The sequence below is a fragment of the Anas acuta genome, chromosome 3 (assembly GCF_963932015.1).
Source record: "Anas acuta chromosome 3, bAnaAcu1.1, whole genome shotgun sequence".
NCBI classification, from domain to species: domain Eukaryota; kingdom Metazoa; phylum Chordata; class Aves; order Anseriformes; family Anatidae; genus Anas; species Anas acuta.
This window is the reverse complement of record NC_088981.1, coordinates 44,927,031-44,950,728: the sequence shown is the minus strand read 5'-3', so window position 1 is coordinate 44,950,728 and position 23,698 is coordinate 44,927,031. Positions and strand designations below refer to the sequence as shown.

The 23,698-nt window shown below is 41.9% G+C and overlaps 2 long non-coding RNA genes across 2 annotated transcripts in view; both read left to right on the top strand.

Annotated features, from left to right (window-relative positions):
- The first annotated feature begins 12,973 nt into the window (after positions 1 to 12,973).
- LOC137853989 (uncharacterized) overlaps positions 12,974 to 23,698 on the top strand; it is a 37,128-nt gene continuing 26,403 nt past the window's right edge. The window contains exon 1 of the long non-coding RNA XR_011094861.1: positions 12,974 to 13,072. This is a non-coding gene — a long non-coding RNA (uncharacterized lncRNA). The remainder of the gene's footprint in view (positions 13,073 to 23,698) is intronic.
- On the top strand, positions 16,851 to 18,335 carry LOC137853990 (uncharacterized). The gene is made up of 2 exons (XR_011094862.1): positions 16,851 to 17,163; positions 17,713 to 18,335. It is a non-coding gene; the product is annotated as an uncharacterized lncRNA (long non-coding RNA).

Sequence of the window (23,698 nt, the reverse complement as noted above, 5' to 3'; positions counted from 1 at the left end):
ATTCTTCCTCTTAAGAGGAAAAAAGTCCCACCTGCACAAACTTCAGAGTAATAGGGGAAAGCTCCTTTTCAATGTCACATATCAGGCACCACAGCCACTCAACTCAATTAATCAGCTAGGGTCCCTAAATGCCTTGCTAATGGAGAAACAGTGGCACTTTTAGGTGGAGATCCAGAGGAACCATGCTGCTTACAGCTGGCCAAAATGCTATTTCATCACTAAAGGTGGTGTAATTGTCTATGAAGTCAGCTGGAACTTTACTTAAGGTAAAGTCAAGTCAGGATGTTTTCTGCTCATTGTGTGCAACAGCTTGGAGTATTTTAGAAATGAGCTAAAAAGCATGATAGGATGCCTGGAACAATGTAACCTGGGCTGAAGTTAATGTTCCCATAACAGGGACACTGCAATATTTAGCTCCTGTGAAATAATGCTGGGTAGTGGGAGTTTCCTGTGGATGGTTCTGTTGATTAATCCTACTCCTAAGGCAGGCAGCCCTGTTGCTGAGGCTATTCCCAGAAACACACATACATGAACAGCATGTTCAGCTGCTAGATGCATATAAAGAAAGCTTGCTGTTCCTCATGCTTCTTGGGTACCTTACGTAGCCTTTAACAGTAAGTAGTAGACTGGCTTCATAGAGAAAGGAGTGGATGGTCTACAGAATCCATTTTGAAATTTATGACAAGTAGGTGGTAATGTAAACGCTTTTTAGAAATGATTGTAGGGCAAAATTAGGCTTATAGTCACAAATCTTGCCTTAGCCTTCATTTTAAGTTTATACTTTGAGTCTGTTTTCAGGTAATGGGCTGGTGCATATCACTGGGTTTAAGTAGCTCATTATTTGGAGGACTGGGAATTCAGATTTAGATCTAGGGTTAGGATATTTGTTATGATAAAAGCCTATTGTCAGTTTGTCATGGGTTTTATATACATTTCCTGTCGAGTGCATCTGTCTTTTTTTCTTGCTCCAAATGCTATGGGATTTTATGAACTTCCTTTAAGAATTCAGAAACACTTCTTAACTTGCTGCTCAGGTTTGATGCACTCTTTCTGTATGGTTGAACAATTTCCATTTGATCAATTCTCAGGTATTGAACTTACTTGACCTCCTGCCTCAGTTACTTCCCTGGACTTGCTCAGCATACTAATTTTTCTCAGTGATTCTTCCATATTTATTCAGAGGCTGAGATTCTCTCCTATGTCATGGCTAATCTTTCTTTTATCCTGCTTATCGTATCATCTTCCCCCTCTAGTCTGTGAACCATGAGTTGATAAAGAGAGAAACTGAACATAGCAGTTATAGGTGACCTGCCAACTTGTACCTGGAAACCTGTTCCTCCAGCATCTGACTCCGTTTAACTAAGCCTGGGCATGGTGAATTATCAAAGGGAGTTCTGCCTCTGACTTTCTGCTTTTCCCTAAGAACATTCTGTGAAAACCTACTTAGTATCATGAAGAATATAAAATGACAAACAAAGCTGTCTTCCAAAGGCTCAAAGGCTTGCCCTTAGAAACGTGTTAGCAGAGGCCTCATGAAAATGGAAGCCAGACATCACATTAAATGCTGCAAAGTCAGTGTGAAGATCCATGTGGGTCAAAGCAGCTTCAAAAGGATAAGGGGGGGTTAAAGCATAGGTACTGTGTCATGGCATTCTGTTCATATGTACTTACTACTTTTAGCAACACAGCAAAATCCTTTATAAACTGAACTTGTCCAATCAAGTGATCTAATTTCTATTTTAGGTAAGCTATTGAGTTTAAAAACCAATGCTGTAATCTGATGATTTGGTAACATGAAATACTGCTTTGTTCATGTGTGGCTGCTAAAATTTCACTGTGTTTAGAAATGAGACAATCAGAGAACATTTTTTGATTCTGTTGCTCCCAAGGCAGCAGGTGTTTTTTTAACTAAAAAACAAACAAATAAACAAACAAAACCAAAAAAAAAACCACTACCTTTTATATTGGAAAGAGGAATGGAAATGCACAAGTCTTAGGACAAATCATTAAATGTATGGGTGGAAAGAGCTGGCTTAGTAGAACAAAATATCTGAAATAATGGTTATTAGAAAATCACTTAGTGATTTTGACTGCATATTGGAGCATGCAAAGTACTAACAGTACTATGCGTCATGATACATCAATGCTGAATTAGGAATAGAGAAGTTCTTAATGTTGGTTTAAAAACAAAACAAAACAAAACCACCAACAAAAAAAAAACACACTTCATCCAGAAAAGCAGGATTTAATTTTTGTTTATTTAAGCATAATTTATCTCTTTTCATCGGGAAGACCAAATTTCTGTAAACTCTGACCAGGTCTACTTAGCATTGTGCACTGAGGTGAACCTCAGAAAAGCAATCTTGTCTGCCTTGAAAGCATACTCAGGCTCCCTGTAATCCATCCTTTGACAGGAAGCATGTTGAAGTATGTCCCTCTTCCTCCTTGGCATACAGCAGTTATTCTCTTGTCCCCTCGTTTTCTGCAACATGTAGTCTTTCAGATGTTACCATGTGTGGGCACCACATAGCCACCTTCCAGGAGAGCTGCAGGGAATTGCTGCAGAGGAATAGAGAACTTCAACACTCAAAGGAGTGTTTAATGCCCAGTGCTAAAGGACATAATTTATTGTATGACTACTTCTGCTTATCCTTGTTTTCCCATAAAATAGTGAGTGAATGCTCATAGATAATTGCACCTATCCATACTCAAGATCTACTTTACTCAAATTTCCTAGTCAAGCAGACACCTAGAATTACTTTATAAGCAAATAAAATACAAATGATCTCTTCATCCCACATATAAATATATTAAAGCCTTCTGGGAAATATACACTGTGATATTTCTCTTATGCTTACTCAGATGCCCTCAGTGTGAATTTTTACTAATTACCTAGAAAGTCCACGTGCACAAACCTGCACAATGTATTGGCATGTTTTTGATATGGAGTCCAGTATATCTAAGGAGTTTGAATTAAGTGGGTTGAACATCAATCACCAAACACACAGAGCTGTGCATGGCACTTTTCTCTCTGTTCCTCTTAAAAGTGAATTGACAGGAAGCATTGTTGCTGGCAGATGAGCTCTTACTGTCTGAGCAGAGGTACTATTGTTAGCATGAAATTGTACAGATTCCAGTAAGTTCATAATAAGAGGAGAGAAATCTAGGACTGTTTCAGTCTCAAAGGTCAAATATGTACTGATGTAAACCTATGTAGTTTCACCAAAGTCACTGAGTCTAGGCCCATTCACAATAGCTCAGCATTACTGCCTGTATGTAGTTAATCTGTGATTTTGTGTTTTTCTTTTTTATTCTGCATGGCTTGGCACCCATTGAAAGCCAAAGTACATTAATAGGACTCTATGAATTGCCTGTAAAGGCTGACATATCTTCTCTGAAACTTCTGACTTGCTGATGAGTGTGTAGGAGTACCATGTTGCTAGTCTAACCAAAATGATTCTAAGAGTAAACAGATCTCTCGTCTTATATTGGCCAGGGAAACACAGGATAAGAGAACCAATGTATTAGGAACCTCCCCCCCTTTTTTTTTTTTTTTTTACTGCTGTGGAATTTAAGCAGATCCTCAGAAGAAAATAAGGCTTTATAACTCTCAGTGCATCATTTCTAGGAGAGGAGACATAGAGTTGGGCCCTGTTGCATGTTTTGCTACTTCGTATTTACCAGTACATCAGATAAAGCACAAGATCCAGTGTCCAGTCTGCCTGTTTCCTCTTAACCCAGCAAGTGAATACCTGCATCACTGGATTACAGCTTGTTCCTTGTTTCCTGCCTAATGAATCTTCCAGTCTTTTTGTGAAGTGGGAGAGGCAGAGGTGGATCATATAACATATACAGCCCATAGGTTACCACTCTGCTTGCAGGAGGTGAGAGAGAATTGTGCATGAATCTCTTATGAAAGAAGGCATTTAATCTGTTTCTGGCAGACAGTCCTACAGAGTTGTATTTGGAACATCTCGAGACACTTGGGTAAAGTCCTATCTCTGAGGAGACAGGTGCTACAGGAAGCATTCCCTAGCCCCTTATTGCTAAGTATAGGTGTAATCTACTAACTGCAGCCATCTGGGAAGTGATGCTATTTGAAGAACTTTAAGACTCTCTAGCTCTGGAAGATGCTGTGTAAAATGAAGCACTATCCTGGTTTACATGGACTGTGCTCAATTATCCATAAACTTCATTGGCTGTTGTATGGCCCTTAGGTTTTAAAGGTTCTTGGAATCCTTTTATGGCTGGATTATTTGGAACCTTCAATAAGAGCTTCTCTTTTGTTTGACTACTTCAGATTTAAGTGCTGAGCTATCCTATATTTTTGAGTATTGTGAACTGGAATTAATGTTTCTTTCCTGAAAACCTTAACATGCTGAATTAGAATACTGAAGTCATCACAGACAAAAAACAAACAAAAAAAACAAACAAACAAACAAACAAACAAAAAAAAACCAAACAACAAAACAAAACACAAACCCCTCCTTTGGAGACATCACATGCAATCCCAGTCAACACTGCTGAAGAAAGAGGCAAGATTGGGGGTGGGGAAGGAAAGAGGGTCTGGTAGATAGGAAGAGAGGAGGAAAGCTAAACAAAGGATCAGAAGCAATGTGCTTGCTATCTACAAATAAACATATTACAGAAAGAGATTTATGTAGGTTAAAAGACAAAGATAGTGCAAGATCAAATAGCTGTGAAGTAGCCACAGTTAAATACAGCTGCATGAAAGAAAGCTGACAAACTGTCAGAGGAATGAGATTCTAGGGTCCCTACCAGAAGGAAAATAAATAAATAATTAAATAAATAAATAAATAAATAATAATAATAATAATAAAGTGACCTGAGGGAAACCCAAATAAATTAAAAAACAAACAAACAAACAAACAAAAAACAAACATTAATTTATGAAAGTGACAAATGACAGCTGTCAGACTGAAATCAGTAACCCTGGATGTCCTGTTTAGTCCCTTGTCCTGTGTTAGTCTTTCAGTAAAAGGGTTGGTTTTTGTTAACTTTTAGGAGGTTTATTTCCTCCTATGTTACAAATGGGTTACAAAATATGCATTCTGGTTGTTGTTCCAGGTGCAAACTAAAATATTTAGGTTCAGTTTATTCTAGTCACAGAGGAGTGCATGTTCATGCAGGAGGACACTGTTCTAGCAGCTGATGTGCTAGAGGAAAGGCTGTACTGCTTTCAGCCCCAGGCTGTTTGAAATGATTTTTCACTGTCCTCTATCCCCTGTGCTCATGAAATCATGAAGACAGTACTTCCAGTTCTAAATATTCTAAATTATAACTAGAATAGTTGCTGTAACAGATAACATCCTCATTTTGTGTTCAAGATATCAAGATAGTAAGAATTTCAAGAACAAGAACTCTAAGTTGTCATTTGCCACCTGGTTTTAAAGATAAAAGCTTCATTTTTTTATAGTTACAAGAATAACAGCTAACTGTCATTTTTTAAATGAGAGCTGAGATCCTTGTACATGATTCTAGAAACTGGGACTTTACAAAAATACCAAATAACATGCAAGAGAGAGCAGCCTTCCTCAGCCAAGTATTTCTTTTTCCAAATTAAAAAAAAAAAAAAAAATATAGAGCAAAACAACCTCTCCAGAAATTATGATGGTGGCATGGGAATTTTTATAACCTGTCCTTCCTAGCAATGGGTTTGGAGGGACAAGCAGCCACACAGAAGTGCAATGTGACAAGAATACCAGCTTGTTGTGGGAGCAGAGATTTGGAAGGGCAGAAGGACGAGAAGCTTTTTCTGCATAGTCTTCACTCCTGGAAGTACCCAGGTCTGACACTGCCCAGACAGGCAGAAGAGAAGGGACTGTACTTGAAGCTAAATACCTGGCCCCTGGAAGTAGCAGCAAGAAGCAAAGACCTTTTCAGGGACTACCTATGACTTTAATTACTTGTTTTAGGAAACCAGGCACAACTACCACCAGTGTGGCCTGCAAATGAGCATTAGTACTTGAAAGCAAGACAGGCCAGACTGACACTCCCCAGCTTCTTGCAGCTATAGAAGAAGCTACAAAAGAAACCCCCAGATCCAAACATCATGTTCCAGTTAACAAAAATCAGGCTGGCACTTTTGACCATGTCCAAACAATTGAGGAGGCTGAACACAAAGTTATGTGGTCAATTAGTCAAACATAACATTGCAAGGCTTCTTGACCTTTCAAAACTGGAATGAATTTTCCAAACAGGAAAGTGTAGGAATGAAGCAGAACAAGTAATTCAGAAACCCTCTGGGTGTAATCTGCCAATGCCTTGCACCTTCAGCTTCATTTCTGGCCTCCTAGCAGAGTAATTTGTGAGTGTCAGCAGATTTCCAGGAGTGAGAGCAGAATCCTGCATAACCTGCTCTGTCACTTCTGCTTGTGTGAATTAGAAGAATGGTGTTTTACCCCCATTTTACGCTGAGAAGTGTGTGTCTCCCTGTGTATCTCTGACAAGTGCCTGCCCCAGCTGGGTTATTAAATGAATGTTCACTGCAGGACTGATGCAGAGAAGTAAGGACATAAGGATAGCTGTACTGGTTCAGGCTGAGGGTCCCTCTGCCTCAATATTTGGTTTCTGACTATGCCATAGGCAAGGGCATAGGGAAGAATCAGGTTGGGGCAAGAGCGTGTGATACTTCTCTCATGTACCACATAAGGAAAACAATGTGTGGTAGAAATCGCATGTATGGGTGGCACAACTTTTACCATCAAGTCCTTTGAAGCCCCCTCGTCCTCCTTCAAGCTTTCCCATAGTGCTGAATATGTGGTTGAAAAATGGGACAAATGAAAGGGCTGAAGACTCTGAGGAAGAAGAGTGAAATGCAGAGGATCTTTGGTTTGGCCCGCTCCTCTGGCTGTTGCTGTGTGCTGGCAGCATGTCCAGAAATGGCAGGAAGCCTCTGCATTTACACCTGAACTCTTCCTGGCCTGTGCATAACACCCTGCCCCACACTTGCCTGAAGCTGCCAATACATCTGGCTCCCAAGTAGCAATGGTTCCTGAAGCCTATATTTTATTTTTTCTCACCTTGAACTGTATGTCTTTCTGCAATAACTGTTGCTGTTTCCTCTAGAGATAATGGCCGTGGCCAGATTTCCTGTGGCAGTTTGGAAGCATCAGTGCAGGCCCATCAACATGGGGCCTGCTGGTATACCCACACCTGTCATGGGTTGAAAGTTGTAAGAAAGGAATGAGATGAAAGCCCGGAAATAAACCAGGCTGTCAGTCATACACAGAAACCCTTAAAGGCTTCAGAGCAAACCGCAAATTGTTACTGTTGGTTCTCCTGCACTGGTGCCATATGAGTTTTGGTTTGTCCATGGAGCAGGCGATGTTCTCCTCTAGAGCCAAACCTTGCCTGGCAAGTGAACAGGCTGCCTGCATTTTCATTGCTGATTGCTATTTATTTTATTTTTTTAATAGATTTCAAGTGAATCTAGCAGAATTGGCTATTAGCTTCTGTACCATCAGCATTCTCAGGATGTTAGTGCTGAAAAGCAAAATGCAGACCAATTACTGCTACATTGTCTCTGTGAAATGTTCTGCTGCACAGACAGCTTACACATATTTCACCCAAACAGCTATTTCTCCAGTCAGGCTTTTCATCTACCTATACCACTTCATGGAGGAAGGAGATGAAAGCTGCTGTCCTTTTTCTTCCTGGAATGATTTTGCAACCAAGAGTCTGGACTGGAAACACAGATATTAATCAGCTCCCAAACACCACCCCAAAGGGTAAATCTTTGCATTCAGATATTGGCTAAAGTAGGCATAAACTGGTACCTCAGTTAGCTCTTCAAGTAGCAGCAAGCAGTGCCTTTTTGGAGACTGCTCTAAGTGACAAGCAGTCATCTTTAAATTCAGGAAAATAAATAAATATATATATATATATAAAAAAAAAAAAAAGCCACCCACATGAAACTGATTTCCCTGCTGTGTCACAGGTTATGGACAAAATTCCACTCAGTTCCCCTTCTGCCAGTAGGGGAATACATAAACACTTCACCAGTCATGAGCCAGTAATACTGTACTATTACCGTGCATATGTATATATATAAATGTGCAGTGTGTACATATATGAGTATAAAAACTGTGATATATGAATGTGTATATCCATACGCATATACTACAGCATATGGTAGTACTGCTGCAGGATTATACTGCACACTGGTTTTCCCCAGTTTGCATGTTGCCTGGGTTTTGCGGAGGTAGGGGTTTTGCTGACAGTTCCACAGTGCTGGCAGGGAAGGAAGGGCAGAAATCCTCAGGCCTTTTGTTCCAGCTACATAAATTGCCTGATTTGCCTTTCATGAAAAGGAAGATGAGGAGTAAGGCTGTACTCATTTACACTCAGTACAAAGACTGCCACCCAGTGCCCTTTGAGGGCAACGGGAGTCTTTCCAAGTGAACCAAAATTGGAGTTTTTTCAGTAGTTTCAGTAGTTTCAGCACAGCCAACAGAGCTGTGAAGAACAAAGAACAACAAAGGACACCATACATTTTTGGAATAGCATGGGAAGGTCTACTCTGAGCTGCAGACAAGCCCTGTGCTTGTCTGGAACCACACTTATTAATGTTCCTCAAGTTTGGGGATTTTCTAAAGAGTGCTAATCCCCCATGCCAGATCAGAGTAGTGACTCAGTAGGGAGTCCACTACTTGGTGTGTTATCAGCAGTGGTATGAAAGACACCGTGATCAGGGGTGGGAGAAGTGAGGTTGTGTCTAGAGGAAGCCTCCTGCTTCTCACTGTCAGCTCTTCTCTGAATTGCCCAAACCTAGAAAACTTGGCTATACAATTCACAGTACTGGGACATCATGCTTGCAGTTTTGCAGAGAAAAATAAAATATAAAATGAAATTAAATAGTAATTCCAAAAAAAAAAAAAAATGGAGATGGATTTATATTGAAAAAACATGCCTGGACACTAATCTGGGAACATTTGAGCTGGATGCTTAGACTGACACCTACCTTGAAGAAGCACAATGAATTAGATCATGACTCAGTGAAAACTTGCATCTAAATGCAGATGTGAACTTTGTGGCTTGAATTTTTCTCTACAACAAATCAGTTTTATTTAAGTAATACACTAGTCTTCTACTTAGGCATTCAGTGGAAGGGACAGTGACAGGATGCCCTGGGGACAGGCCTGTTTTAGTTGTCTGGAAAAATATTATTGCTTACATATCCATTAAAGCAATAGCTCCACCTTAGGCATGTAAAAGCTCAATGATCTGTGTCCTTCTGTGCATTTACTGACCATATCTTTGCTGTGATGGCTCATTACTGACACTGCACCTTTTGCACTGAGGATAGGTGAGCAAGAGTGGAGCATCCAATGCTGAGGTCGGCACCATTACTGGAAAACATCCAGCCTTTCTGGACCTGCTGCCGTTCACACGCTGCACTGACATTTTGCAGTTCCTAATATTTTGCTGCCCTGGGCAACCACCTATTATGCGTTTTTGTTGCAAAGCCAATCTACCATGGAAACACTTCCAGCCCACCAGCAACTGCAGTTTCATTAGGTCATTACAGAGATGTTAAAACACAGATTGCAGATGTATGCATTGCAACATGAAGCATGAAATAAGTACTGCTTTGCTTTGAGATTAGACTGCCATCAGTCTTGTTTATGCCAGAGGAGTCTGGCGTAAGTTCCTTTGTATCATTTGAGAGTTTGTGTATGCAAAAGCAGGTAGATTTGTATACCTGAACCCTGACTTCAATAATTGGTCACTTTCACAAGAAACAGCAGTAAGTGCTGCACAAGGCAACACATTGCAGCTGCCCAGAAGCCCAGGGTGAGCATGATGCATGAACTGCTGCCCTCAGGATGCCAGGAATAGGGAGTGATATGCACGAGCTGTCACCGCACGGCTGGTGGGGACACAGCGGCATTGTTTCATCAGGCTGAAAGTCTTCGTCATGAGCCGTAACGGAAGGATGACAAAGATTTGTCCCTCTGCTTTTTCATGCAGCGCGTGGCCCTTTAAAGCCATCCTTTGTGACCCCAGTGACTCAACACGAGGGACATCAGCAAAAGGGAAAGGAAATGCCAGAGCGTGACACAATTGTTTCCAGGCGAGCGGGTTCCTGGTGGAGAGCCAGGTGCTGATACCCAGACTCACACGTAAGTCGTGGATCTGCTCAGGGTCAGGACCTGTGCATGGGGCCTGTGGTACAAGCTGGGTTTGCTGCATGCAAACTGAGATAGCCCGTGCATTTCTGTGAGCGGTGGTCTGGTGTTCCACTTGTGTGCAGGATATACAGTGCATCTGGAATAATTAATTTCTAAGCCTATTGTTGCTTTCTTGTGGATCAGAAGTTTGCTGCCTCTAAGGCTGGCTGACTGTATTCAATATCTCTTCCTGTTTAACTTTGTTATTCCGGCCTCCTGCCTTTTTTTAGGACCTGTCTTTTCATTTTTCCCTTGAACTAGAGAATTTGCCTAAAGTATGGATGAGTCATGGATACCGTATTTCCTCTTCTCTGCAGCACGTTCACATTTTTGAGCAATTACAGCTGACAGTGATCAGCTATATGTTCCAAAATATCCTTTTTGAAAAGGAAAAGGGAGGAACAGTGATGCTGAAATCAGCCTGAAAGGTAAATGACTGAAAGAGAGAGAGAGAAATAAGAGACAGAGAGTCTTAGAAGGGCAGCCGGACGTGGGCACTTACTGTGCAGCATTTGATGGCAGTGCTTCAACTGATAACGTTCCTGTAATCAGAGACACTCTGTCACACCTGTCAGCAGCCATCAGGCATACCACAGGCAGCTCTAAATACAAATATCAGAAGCAAAAAGGATAAATAACCGGAAGGTCTATTCATTTTCCCTGCTCACAGCATGACATTTTCTGAAGGGTGGGAAGGTTAGTTTATAACAGAGGATGTAAAAGATGCTGCCAATTCTGCATTGTTCCGTCAAAGCCATACAGCTCCAGCTCTAAATTGTGGCTCTTACATCAAGGACTTTAGTAATGATAATTAATTATCATAATTTAATTAATTATAATTAAGAACAATTAATTATTAATTATGCCAATCAATTCTTTAAAGCTTTCCTTTTTGTTCCAGAGGTCAACTTTCCCATCTTGTCTTGTGTCACAGGCTGTTTCCTTAAGTAGGTCTTGTGGTTTTGTTTCTCTTGTTTCTGTGGGATTTTTCTTTCTTTATTTATTTAAAAGGTGTAGCAAATATTCCATTCATAAAGAAATCTGCTATTGAGGTTATTAAGGGCTAAAGTTTACAGGGCAACTATACCCACTCTTTTCACCCCTAAATTGTGAGGCTGTATGGGGCTGATAACAGAAGTCCTTTGAGTATCAGAGAGAAAATCAGGCTTGTCATAGGCAGTCATTGACAAAAGAGGCTAATTCCAACCGTCTCTTTCCACATATCAGAGTACCTTATATAAGAGCCCATCAAGCACTCATCTGTAATAGAGAGTATTTGTGTAACGATCACCGATGCCACACTACAGTCAGCAGGAGCCCTAGAAACAGTCATCCTGACCTTCAGTCACGACTGGAAGAAGATCATGTTGCAGTCGCACTACACACAGCAAGTTCTTCCAGCAAATCTTTTGTAACTTTAGCACAAGGTGGGCTCCATAGCTGCTGTTTTGAAGAAGCATGTGTGGGAAGGAGTCTGCTCTAAGCATATACCTCTGGAAGAGCTCTCAGCACAGCTGAAGAGTGCAGCTAGGAAGCTGAAATCTGCATAACTGTCCTGCTTCCTGGTTATTTCTTTATTCCTGATGTACTGCATCATCTCTCCTGACAGTAAACAGTGCTGTCAGTTTTTCTACTTCGAGGGAGTGTATGGGACTGACAGGACAGGAGAGTGCCAGCGCTCAGGTGCTGTACATGTATTTTGGGAGGCTGGTCCTCTGGAGGTCTGCTTGGTGAGGGACTCTCTGGGAAGGACAGGACAGTAGCTGAGGGTGAAGTACTCATTAGCCATAAAAAAGTCCCTCTATTTACTTGCTTATTCGCCTGACGGTCTGCTGATAAATCTCAGAATATTGGATGGGAAACTGACTATTTCTTGTGTGTTTTTCTTGATATAGCTAGAGCCTTACTTCCCAAATCTGTGTTGGATGAAACATTTCACTCCAGTTAGTGACCTGTCCTTCATTTCCTCAAGGACTGTCTTCACCTCCTTACAGTTGAGGGAAAAGTACAACACCTTCTTCTCTCCACATCTCTTTAAGACATTCCCATGATGAGAGGCACTAATATAATTGTAGGTGGTTGGCCTTCCAGCCCTCGATTTATGTGTAAAGGGCAAGCTAGTTTAATATGATCACTGCAAAATGGGTAGGGTTACCCAAGCAGTGTTCAAATGGGGTCTTGCTATGTGTGTGACACAAGTGGTCCCCAAAGACACCCAAAGAAGTTGCTAGTGCTTTACCAACAACAGGTGGTAGGCTATTTGAAGGAAGGCCGAAGGATGTCAATGAAGAGATGAGACTGATACTTCCAAACTACTGGTCTAGAAAGACCCCAGTAAAGATATGTCTATTTACACTTCACAGAGGTCTGAAAATAGCATTTATTAGAAGACTGAGACACCAGTTATTGATAACTAATCCTTTCTTCAACATGTTTCACAACCATTTCCTTTAGTGAGAGTAACCATTACAGGCAGCATGCACAGAAGTGGTCCCCAGCTTTATTTAAAATAGCACAAACTTTAATGCCTTTTTAGAGACAGCACCATGGACCATTTATGCCAGCTGAAGATCTGCCATTTCAACTTAAATTATTCGAAACTGTTTAGAGAAAAAGCTAAATCTGTTTGAAGTAGTTTAGCAGTTACAAACATAAGAGCTGGAAAGGATATCAGAATTGCTTGTTAAACCTCACCTGGGGGAAACAGGGGTAATTCTGATAACCCTACCCACAGGAACAGCTGCTGATAAATAGGGCATCAGCAGATGGTGAGGGTTAAGGTTAGTGGAAAGGCAAAGTATGGAGCTCTGACTGGAGAGTCCCTGAAAAGAGGCTGACTGAAGGGATGAGTAGGCTGCAAAATGAGTTCTCCTTTTCAGGTGAGTTTCCCATGAGGGAGTTTTGGACAGGGGATGAACCCAAGGCTAATGTTAGTGTTAGGGCTGGGTGAGAGGCAAAGCCTAGAGCTCCAGCTGGCATAGTGCTGCAAAGGGTCTGCCAAAATATGGTGTATGTTGCAAAACCAGTTCTCCATGGGGATCTTGTTTAGGGGAGGTATGGTTGGTGGAATGGGGCATTGGCTTAGTTACGGTCAATGCTTGGAGAAAGGGTTAGGACAGGAGACAGATAAAGCCTTAAACTCCATCTGGCATGGGACTGCTATGCAGCACCCCCAAAGGATGATGAAGGATGGAAAAAGATTTCTCCACAGAGCTTGATTACACTGCTGTCATAGCATATGGATCAGTCGAGGCCAGGGCCTAGGGTTAGTGAGGAACAAAGTCTACAGTGGCATCAGGTGTGAGGTTGCAGATGGCTGCCACAGCATGGTATAGGCTACAAAACCTTCTCCCCTAAGAGTTTTTTATTGTGTGCTCTGGATACATTTCTTGGCATAGGGCTTCTGTGGCCTAGGAAAATATCATGGGAGAACACTGAATGAGAGATAAAGCCTAGAGTGGCAGGGGTGTGAGATTGCAAAGGAGCTGCCTAAGGGTGGTGTAGGCTGCAGTAGTTCTCCCTGGAGATTTTTTTGTGATTCTTGGGTAGGAGTCTTGAGTTAAGGCTTGTTCATACTCAATTTAAGAGAAGTCTTAAGATTAGTATAGCAGTAGTGACAGTGGTAAAGGCATTTAAAATCAGCTCAATGCTCTGACTTTAAAGAGCCAGATGTCTGGGTGCTTCTCTGGGAATGGAGTAGCCAACTCCAGCTCTCTGCCCTGGTGCTGTATTCTGACAGCTCTTCCTCATATGAAAGTATGAGGAATCTGACCACTGAAACTCACTGCTATAAAATCAATTCTAGAGTCAGCAATAATGAAAGCACAAGTATATTGTGATACCTGGCTGCCATCTTTTCAACCACCTCTTCCCATTACTATTGTTCAAGGTGGCTTTTAGAAATACAATATCCGCTAGTGTCTTCTCTACACTCCTCTTGACAGTGCTGTTGATGTAATGTTAGGAATTTTGAAGAAGATAAATTGTAAGTAGGCAAGAGCAATCAGTATTTTAAGCAAGTTAAACCAAGAGGACCTACTAGAGCCAATTATTGTTGTCATGCCACAGTAAGTTAATATAAATTACTAGGGTTACAGATAGGGCAAGCAGTGTGAGAGAAGGAAGATGCCTAGGACTGTCCTGTTCACAAAGTCTTTGTAATCTTTTAGGACTGTGTGTCCGTTGCCTCTATTGTCTCACTTCCCTTAGAGCTGTGTGAATACCTATGAAGTGCTGGGATGTGAAAGAGAGGTTTCTGCTAGTCCAATATGTAGAGTTGGAGCAAAGGCTCCTGCAATGCAGCAAGGTTCAAGGTAGAGATGCTCTAGTCCAGCATGTAGGAATGTCAAATTCCCAGGTATAATTATGGAGGTGTTTGGGGTTGATTCTCAGGTATCTGATTTTCCTGAATCTGCTGGTATCTTTTGAAGCATTGATTGTATTGAGGTGTTAACTTGCAACATAGTCACTTCTTGCACCAGTGGTGCAGTGATATTCTTCAATTGTTGGCCAGATATATAATAGCATTCTCTATAAAGTAGTCTCAAGGGATGACCATTTGGCTCCTTTCACTAGGCCTAACATTTCCCGCACTTACAAATGAGCCTGTCTGTGTGTATATGCAAACCTGAGAGAATTACTGGTGGTAAAATACACTGAAAGTGAACTTGGGTACTAGTGAACAGTAGTTCTAACTAATTTATTGGAATAACTTTTAAAGTGTTAGAATTTATTTGCAGTCTACTTTGGAATAACTTCAAAACCATTCAATAGAGAAAAAAAAAATATATATATATATATATAAATAATCTGGTATTCCCTTCAGGTTGTCTCTCAAGAAATGACCTTAGAGCTTTGAGACCTGTTAAAAAAATTCATCAAAATCAGTGCATCTTGGTGAAATATTTTAGCTTTGACTTGATCAGTACTGTTATGGAATTGCTTTTAACTGAAAATGTCCATATTAGTTTGGCACATCAGTAGAGGAATCCTTAAGATGCCCATTTACACTGTGTATTTATTTTTATGAGTTTAGAGATTATGATGATCAAACACTTTAACACTCCAGATTCAAAGACTATTTGAACTTCCTGCTCTGCACTGATTCTGTTTTTTCCCTTCAAGTGAAAAATTAAAACTGTGATTAACAAATGTACATCTGAAATTGGGAGATCTCCCTACAGGCTGCAGAGGTTGGTTTATGCAGGAAATGTTGTTTCCAGTAATTGAATATGGTGATATAATTTATAGCTGCTCAGCCACAAGTTTGAACAAATCAGACATAATGCTCCTGATTAATTGGATTTTCTGTTTATCACAGTACCACAATCTTTAGGCAAAAGATGATAGTTCCTATTTTACTTAAAGCCTTCCAGAAGGCAAAAAACTTCTGAGAACTGAATTCCTGGCTTCTCACATTGCGGCCAGTCAATGGGATGTCCTTCACACTGCAGAACTTGTAATGGTTTGCACAGCATTGTATGTACCGCTGCTGAATCAGCCTGCATGCAGTGTGTGCGTGTAAATGCACATGAGCATTTGCACACATGTGCATGACAATCATTTGGTGATTCTTTCTTTTTGAAAGAAGTAAAAACATTTTTTTTTTTTTAATGTGAAGTGGGAAAGCAGCTCCTAGATTATTCCAGTTGCTCTTCCTGTAGGTGATTCTGTGATATTTATTTTTTACCTGCAGCATTTAAGGCCTTCAAAAAATAATTGCTGTGCAAACCTGTGTTGCTTGCTCTGAAACAAGTGTGGTTGCCTCCAGTGAAGTAGAACAATACTATGATAATCTATTATTGTTACTTTCTACATATTAAGGTACTAACCTTGTGCTTAGCACTGAATGAAACACAAGAGATAGAGACAGTCAATAGGCTGTGCACTGAGCTCACTGCTCAGAGGCTGGGACAGGAGAAGGTTATTTGTTCAGTTTCTGCTGAGCACTGTAGCTCCATCCCCATGTCATGGGGACAGATACTAAGACCACTACTGGATTTGTCAAGCCCTTAGTCATTTGGCTTCTGGAGAAGTGAAATGACAATCTGGTCTGGGACCTAAGAAATTAAGCTGAGAAGTGACGACTCTGGAATTCTTTCCTCTTATAAAGAAACTGTGTGAGTGTCCTGATATGTGGTTTTGTGGTCCCCAAATACAAAGCATTGTTAAAAAGCTAAACAGGAAAGCATGAAAATCATCATGCAAAAGCAAAGTAACACAAAGTCTTTGCAGATGCTGAGGGCTAGGTGAGCTGTCTTTGCATGAATGAGGCTTCCCTGTAGCCCCTCAATGACTTCTCATGCTGGTGGAGCAAGTGTGTGTGCAGTGCAAGGAGCACATAGGTCTCACTATGAGACTTGGTAGCCTGCTCCTTCCCATGGTGTGTCTGTCATGGAGGGTCCTGAGAGAGGTGAGGCCTTTCCTGGTTTGCTCTCAGGGAGAAAATGATTGTCAGGACTAAGCTACAATGCCATAAATTAACCTGGTGATATCAGCCTGTTTTCAAAGCAGGGAGGGAAGAGATATGGAAAAAAGATGGGTCCATGGGAAGGCTGCTGACTTGTGTGAAAAAGGTGGGACTCAGTTCCGTAATGGAATTAAACTAAGATGTATGCCACCCCTTGTGACATTTCTCTCTGTGGCACTGTTGAATGTGGTACTGTGGCCTAGGACTGGCTGTGCAGGAGTATTGGTTTCCCCTACAGGCTTGGAAAGCATGTAACATGTTGTAGCTGTGCAGCTATGGTACAAATGATAACACATGGTGAAGTGAACAGGTGAACCCAGCAGCCCAGTGTTCATGTGCATGTGCTGGGTTTGAGTTTATTTCTGCACAGGGATCTGTGCAGAGGAAGTGGCAGTGACACAGTCCTCTGGAAACTGGATCCCAGGCAGGAGCAGCCCATCCTGCTGTGTGAGGGTTCTCTGAAGCGGGAGCAGAGGCATGCCCCAACCCTGCACCATTATGGTACAGGTCCCTTTTCAGCATGCAACAGCCTTAACATGTGGCTCTGCTCTCTGTGGAGCAGAGGGCTGTGTGGTTTTGTATTGTTTGGGGAGCAGGTTGAAGTTGTTAGCCTAGAGATCACAACTCTCCGGGTGGGGGGGGGGGGGGGGGGGGGGGGGGGGGAAGGAACTGTGATTAGAAGACCTTTATGATTATAAGTACTTGGGGAGGGCTGGGGGGGGAGTATTAGAATTATATTAACTTTTTTTTTTTAAGAGGGGGGGAAAAAAGTGAGTTTTTATTAATGGCTAAAAAAGAAGTGAGAGATCAATGGCTACCTACATGTGGAATCGGGCAGCACTTTAATACTCTCAACATTATAAGTGAGCCTTTGTCTTTCTTTAAAGTCAACTGAAGCACTGAGTGTGCCAGCTGGGTGTTGCTGACCTCCTGCTCCAGACTTTCTAGTGTTAAAGTATGCTGCTGAAATTTCTGCAATTTGCTTGTTCTGGCTCTGCAACATTCCTAGTTTAGAAATTTTCATGCTGATATTTCTGTGTTGTTCCCCAGATACTATTACTGGGAATTTTACTGGATTCTCCTGGGTTCAGTTCAGTCCAGCAGCCACTGAAGTAAAAAGACTATTTCACTTTGGATGGACTCACAGTTCTGACAAAGCTCACAGCTGGTGAAACCTGCTTTGACTTCACAGAATAGTTAATGTTGGAAGGGACGTCTGAAGGTCATCTGGCCCAACCCCACTTCTTAACCAGGGCCACTCAGAGCAGGCTGCCCAGGCCCATGTCCAGGCAGCTTTTGAAGATCTCCAAGGAGGAGACCCCACAGCCTCTCTGGGCAACCTGTGCCAGTGCTCAGTCACCCATACAGTAAAGATGTGTTCCTAGATGTTCAGAGGGACCCTACCGTGTTCTGGCTTGTGCCCATTGTCTCTTGTCCTGGCACTGGGCACAACTGAAAACAACCTGGCTCCATCCTCCTTGCACCATGCTTTCAGGTATTTAGATGCACTGTTAAGATGTCCCCTGCGCTCATCTTCCACAGGCTGGGCAGTCCCATCTCTCTCAGCCTCTCTTCAGAGGATAGATGCTCCAGCCCTCTGACCATCTTGGTAGCCTTTCTGTTAGACTCTTCCCAGTATGTCCATGTCTCTTGTACTGGGGGGCCTAAAAGTGGTTGCTTAGTGCTTCAGAGTGATGAATATGAAACTGTTGTTGATGGAGTACTGAGCTTATAGTGAGTTGAGCAGAACACACTTTTGTTTTGCTACGTAAGATGAGAAAGAACAAACAGAAGCTTCTAGGGTTAATGCTGTGCTCTGAGACAGTCTAAGAGCAGCACTGGACCGGGAGGACAAGAGAAACCTTTCTCTCCAGAGAGAAGAGTCCCTTTCCTTGAAAAGGCTCCAGTTCTGAGGAAAGCTGCATGTAGAATAGGGATTGAATTGTTTACAGGGTTATGAGAACCTCAGTGAGCACTGAAGAAGACTGAGAACTGTATGCAGGTATGGTAGTTTTGAAGAACTGTGAAGGCCACCTCTGACCTCAGGGCTGCAAGCAGTCTGTTATACTGAATGGCGCACACACCAAAAGTGAAGGAAAATACTGCTACAGCAGCCTCCGCTCACTCTCACAGGAAGCTTAACATGCAACAGAAGTGTGTTGAATGTCCACCGAGGGATTTCAACAGTGTAGTCACAGCTCCACAGGGAAGCACGGTATGGGAGTGATGAATGTGCATTAGGCACGGCACTCAAGTAATGCAGGTGGGTAGCTGTGTTAAGAAGCATTATTTCCATCAACACTCATATATCACTGTGTACAGGGTGTATAGCTGTCCAGGCTCCTCTTTAAGTAGCACATGGCTTGGTTTGTGAGCCAAAAGGTCGTGGCAGGAAAGGAGAAAACTGCAGTTGCATTTTGGTGTAATATCTACCTAGCAGTTGTAATGTATTTATCTCTGTACTATCTGAGTACAGAATTTCCAACCATGGCCCTATGAATTACTGTCTCTCACAAGGTGTGGCTATGTTTTACAAGTAACCTTGTGCTGGTTGGCTGAAATATGAGTCCACAGCATTTAGACCAATAATATTGTACAAGTTCTAGTGTTTTCCTTAGACTCCTGGGTATCGGTTAGCTGCAAAGCTGCCAAAGGACATTCCACAGTCAAAGGAAATTGAGTGTAGGTGGGCAGTCCAGAGCCCAAGTGCATACTTTATAATCTCTCAGTTGTTATACTTACGAGGTGAGTCACACAACAATCATCCTGTTATCAAAATCACTGTTGGGTGTGTTTTTCTTAAATCAAATTTCATGTAAGAGTTGCCAATATTTTCCAGAGGCTTAAATTTTGAAACTGGGAGAAAATGAAGCAAAGCAAGCTAGCTGACACATTTGTGTGTGTAAGTACTTCTTTAGTTGTGCAGTGTTTTGTTTTTTTTTTTTTATTTTATTTCTAAGTGCCTGTATTTCTAAGTTTCTATATTTAAAAATAACTTCATATAATTATACTAACTGAGGCTGAGGGACTGGCAGAAAAAAAGGGACTTGGACATCCCTGTTGTCTGATGGCAAATAGTCATTAAACAGTATTACAATGGTCTTCAGTGCTGGAGAACAAATGGCTTTCTAATGGGACAACACCACCAGCTGGGTCAGAAGGTAGTCACCTGGAGGAAGCACATATAAAATACTCATATTGAACATAGGCAAAATATTTTGCCCCCAGGGTTTGACCCAGTGTGGTGTAATGTATATATGTATACATACACATTTATTTTGTGCAGTTTTTCCTCAGTTAAGCTCTTAAAGCAGAGAGCCTTTTCCAAAAGACCACCTAGAGTAGGACACTGTTTATGATGAAATCCTGATGCATTTTTGCCAAGTGACTGGCCTGTGACAGCTGCCTCTGCTCTGTGCTGCTCTATGCACTGATGTGTTTCTGTAGGATTTGCTGATGCCACAAGTAAGTGGGCCTGGATAAAGCTCCCCATAGACTAAGAAGGAGTTGTGTGGGCCTTGCACATCCCCTTCTGCCTGAAGCTTGTGCCAGTCCTTTTCCGGTGCCTGCTCTCCATGTTGTGCACAAGAAGGCCCCATCCCCTACAGTGAGCAATCCCATGGCAAGGTTTCTGCCAAGGAATCTACAGGTTTTCTGTTTCCCCTCTGTTCATCTCCTGTGGTACTTCAGGCAGGGGAAGGGTGGAGGAATGCCTTGGACAGGGATGTCTTCCAGCTCCTTTCCTCTCCTATGACAGAAGAATTTTATCTTAACCTCTCAGGCCACCGAGGTCTTGCCCAGCCCATTGCAGGCATGAGTCGGGCCAGAACCAGCTGTCACTGCCTCCTCCAGCTGAGAGGAAATTTCTTGCAGTAAGAGAAGCAGAAACAGAAGGATAAAAGGCATATCATCAATGACAGTCCTCTTGTTTCATTTGGTTACTTCTTGGATTAACCTGTTCTAAAAGCCATTAATATCCTGACAGCATAAATGAGGAGAAACCTGTTTCATTTAAATGATGTTAGGACTTCATTCTCTACTGTGAAGCCATTCTTCCTGTTCTCTGCTTTGTCCTTCAAAGATATCCTGGAAAATTAAACCTCTTTACTTACATTGCATGGTCTCCATGTAGCCCTGCTGCACTTTTTCTTTTTTTCTTCCCTTAAAGTGCATGCCAGGGAAACAAGAGGCCTGTATAAATGCTACATAGCTCAAAGACAAATGAGAAAAAAGGTGCCCTACCCACCCATGCATAGAAGCCTACCCACCCATCTCCATGCATAGAAGCCCTGACCCAGAGGTGTCAGGTAGTGACTTGGTAACTTTGCTGCTGGAACCAAGGGTCTTGCAGGCAACACTAATGCTGAGGAGTGGGGAGCTGAAAGCTTTTTTTTTTTTTTCTTTTTTCCTGAATATAAAAACCATTTCCAATAAGAGTACTGTGGTTCTTCTTAAGGAAGAAGTGATCTCTGTCTTTTTATTGTGCACACAGGCAGCACAGCAGGCCTTGGCTATGCATCAGGGTCCCTTAAGGGCTACCAATATTGGCTCAGCAACCTCACATCCCTATCTGTATGCCTTCTAAGCCTGTCTCCCCTTCATTTTCTTCTAGTGTTCAGGGGGCTTAGCAGCAGACAGGAACTATTTTTGGAACAGAATTACCTTCATTTTTTGTACCTCAGACTCCCTTCTTCCTGCGGAAGCTGAAGTGTGCCAGGTGCTGTGCAGCACAGGTGTCCTCTGGATGCTGCTGCCTTTGGCATCAAGGGTCTTCCAGCCCCCATACGGTCACAGAGCATTTCCTGACATTGTGCACAGGAACAGCTATTTGTTTCATCATCTTCCACCTAAACCACCTTTTCCCACTGCTACTGCAAATTATGTTATTCTTCCAGAGGCTTCATTTCAGTGGTTCAGCGACCCATGTATAAACTAGCCTTTGTACCAAAATGCTTAAATGACTGTTTTGTGATTTGAAATAAGCAGTGACACAAAAATGCTAAACATTATCAGTTATTATTTCCTTCCTGTGGATCAGGAATGAATGAAACAGTTGTGATAAACAGGACCATGTTACTCATGCCTTTTACTGCTAACTAATCTGAATCTCAGATGGGCATTTTTTTTCCTTGCAGGAAAGATTGCTACCTGTCTGGCCAATTTGTGGCTTAAGTATTGCATTGTGTTTGTTACCTGTCTCTGTGGATTAAATCTGATGTGCTTGCTGTTTGCCAGCCCTCCACACCCAGCACTGTGCCTTGTTTTACATGCTGCATCCAAGCAGTGCTTTAAGTCATTACATTTAGGCTTTGCCTGCCTCACAGAGCCTAACAAAGATGAATCCGCTATCAGCCTCTCCATACTGCTGAACCTAATAAAAGCCTTTTCATTAATGTTAATGGAAATTCAGTCTTCTTCTTCTATGCTGCTGCAGATTCTGGGTTCCTGATGATTTTCAGGAGGGCCAAATAGCACAAAGCCTCTTCAGAGTAAGGTGAAAGCAGGTACCTAACTTCTGCTGAAATGCACTGGAGTGAGACACATGATAGCTTTTGAAGGTCCTATCCTTAGACTTGCTTCATTTCAGGGATTTGAAGTGAAAGGTATTATAGATGTGCAGCTCAGTACTATAAAAGCAGGAAGATAAATGTAATTGTTGTATGTAGCCAGCTCAGTAGCTTCTGTTGTCTGATACCATGTATCTGAGAGTGACCAAAACAACTCACCTCAAAGAAAGATGCAAAAAAAAACACTGAACCAAGTTAGGTTGTTAATGAATAACTGCTGCCAGCAACACCTTCTTCCTGTATTTAATTTCCTATATTTGATATCTGACTAGTGCACTGATGCTTGTAGATGTATGCATCTTCTAAAACTCCCCTGCTGATTTGGAGAATGAATGTTTCTGGTGCTGGATGTTTTCTCCATAAGTGACTAATCTTTTCTCCCTGAGATCTTTACATGGACATGAAGTTGTGACACTGAAACATATCCTGTTTAAAATAATAATAATAATAAAGAAATCTGCTTGTGCAAAGCACAAATGTATCCCCCTGATCACGAAGTGATCGGTGCCAGCAGATCCCAGCAAGCAAAGTGCGGGCTTGTGGAGAAGTTCTTAGAGAGCTGTGCTCCAGTTTCAGTCTTCCATGAACTGCTCATAAAAGCAGCAAACAGAGATGATTATTTTAAGAATTTCAAAAGACCCTTTGCCTGTGTTCCTTTGAATAAATGTGATGTAGTTGTGTGTTGCCCCCCCTCCCCCTCAATTCCCATTGCCTGTAGGGCAATTGTGGGCTCCTTCTGCATTTCTTGCTGAGCACATTCACCCTCCTCCAGATGAAGTTTACCTTTTAGTTCAGCTTGCACTAGAGATTATGCAGTGTAGATAAACCCCATTTTTTTCCTGGTTTTGTGGCACACTGGTTATTAGGCAAGGTGAATGATGTTGTCCCTGTGTGTAGAAGGACATGGTGTCAGTGCTGTCTCATTTACAATTTGTATCTCATTACAGAGGTCCAGTTTCTGTGGTCACCAAGTTTCCCCTTGTTGCTTGTTAGCTTTTCTGGTAGCATTATCTCCTCATCTTTCAAGGATACAAGAGTCACCTCCGCAGAGCAAAGGACCTCAGTAGGTAGATTGTTTTGCTGAAGGAAAGGCACACAAAAGGTTTAGCACTTAATGAACAGACTCTGAAAAGCTGCATTCAAATCAACACTTGAAGGCTGAAGGGGCATGGAGAAAGATAAAAAATATTTTCATCAGTGGCAAAAGGAGTTATAAGGACCGCTGAATGCTATGCTGTAAGCATAGAGCTAAAATGCTTAGATTTTCTTGTAGCTCAGTCAGGTTATGACATGCTAGGACATCTTTTGGAGAGGTCTTTTGTTGTTGAATGCAGTTGTGATACAGCTGAGATAAGGTATGGCTGTTTCCATCCCACATGGCAGACGCATGGGGCTGTGTCTAATGGGAGAGATACTTTTCACAGGGTAATGGGGTGAGGTAGGCACTGCAGTGCCCTTGTATTCGTGCA